Here is a 1,745-nt window from a genome sequence, read left to right as displayed (position 1 = left end):
AATAAATGTTGATTCTACGGAAGCGTGAAAGGGCCATCAGACACTTATGCGTTTACTTACGTTTCAGCTGCGGAAAGGATATAAGCATTTAAAATAAGAGAAAACATTTTACAAACGTACGAGAATCTGGATGAATTTTTATTAATTCTGTATCTAATATTTGCCAATTTTATTATTGTAGTTGTACATCTACCCTCATTAAATTCTGATTGTATTTTTATCAAGTTTAATATTCGAATTATTTTGATTCAGTTTTTAAAATGTTATATGTCATGTTGTTACAAACAAACAAATCGACAGTTTTATCTTTTCATTAAAGGTTGATGAACCATCTCTATTTAAATACATACGCCGAGGTAAATTGAGGTAAATTTTACATGTTACTGTACGCAATGATACTTGTAATGACTTCTTAACTCTTGAAATAATGTCGTCACAATATAGTCGTTTCGCAAATCGCAAACGGAGTTTGTCTTTTGTTTCTAATGGAGGTAGTTAGGACATCACTTTATGTTTATGTGTTGTATAAATAGTTTATATGACTCGTTTGTATGATGTGTTGCTGAAAAGAAAAGTATCAGCCGCCGAACGTTCCGTTCGCGCCGGAACCCGGGATCGAACCAGGGACCTTTAGATCTTCAGTCTAACGCTCTCCCAACTGAGCTATTCCGGCTGATTAACTTGAAAAATGGAGGGGAACATCCAATCAAACGTTGCCTGCATCCTGATTTTCAGTGCAGATATGATATCGGAAAATAATACAAATATCAAGGAAAATAGACAAAGCTAGAAGCGATATCGATTGAAACGCTTATATTCTCATACATAGGTAGCTGTATGTCATTATGTGCCGGTTAGCTGATTAATGTGATGTAATCAAATTATGCTATGTATAAAACTATATCAAAACATGGTGAAATAGCGCTAGTTATTGTGCTATTTTGTTTTTAACCTGTCAAATATGCATACATTACACGCTCTGTGCATTCAATATTTTAATATTCGGCCCAACTTCGGTGCTATCCGTATGTTTTACGGAAAGAAATTTTGGTAAAGTGTCTAAATATCATTTAGTATTGTAAGTGAAACACACTCTCATCGATCGTATCTGTGGCTCAGTGGTTATAGCATTTGGCTTGAATGCGGGAAATCACTGAGTGCGAGCACATTTTTTATTTTTCATTTTTAATTATTTATATGATTTATATGACTTCGCTGACAGCAGTACCGACACCGCGAATGAAACTGAATGATGAATTTAGCTAATTGTAAAATCATATTTATGAAATTTGTATAGTCGTGAAATGAACTGTGAAAAAAAAAATAAATATATAAATGAGAAATTAATAAAAGAGATAAAAATGAAAAAAAAAATACTTGTGAAAATAAAATGAAGGAAATACTGGATAAAAATATACATGTACAGAGTGTTTGTTGAAATTTGTGGAAAAAAAACTCAGATACTGAACGGTATCGATCTTACGAACTCCAGGTTTCAAGCTATTGACGATGACCACTGAGCTATCGTGTCTTGCGTATATACGTATACACGCTTTAAAAATAAACTATTTTAATTGCTGGTTACTTTCCGTATACAAAACAGAATGTACCGAAAATCAACCGAAGATTAAAATATTCTATGCACCGCCCATTTAATCAATATGCATTTGACAGTTCAATAAAATAGGACAATACAAGCAGGACAGAACTTAACATGATGTACCATAACCTAACACTATACTAAT

General features: G+C 32.8%; 1 non-coding gene across 1 annotated transcript; it reads right to left on the bottom strand.

Moving 5' to 3' along the window:
* Positions 1 to 600: 600 nt before the first annotated feature.
* Positions 601 to 673, bottom strand: Trnaf-gaa (transfer RNA phenylalanine (anticodon GAA)). Its single transcript has one exon. It is a non-coding gene; the product is annotated as a tRNA-Phe (tRNA).
* Between the last annotated feature and the right edge of the window lie 1,072 nt (positions 674 to 1,745).

Source organism: Mercenaria mercenaria, chromosome 3 (genome assembly GCF_021730395.1).
Source record: "Mercenaria mercenaria strain notata chromosome 3, MADL_Memer_1, whole genome shotgun sequence".
Lineage (NCBI taxonomy): Eukaryota > Metazoa > Mollusca > Bivalvia > Venerida > Veneridae > Mercenaria > Mercenaria mercenaria.
This window is presented reverse-complemented; position numbering and strand designations above follow the sequence as displayed.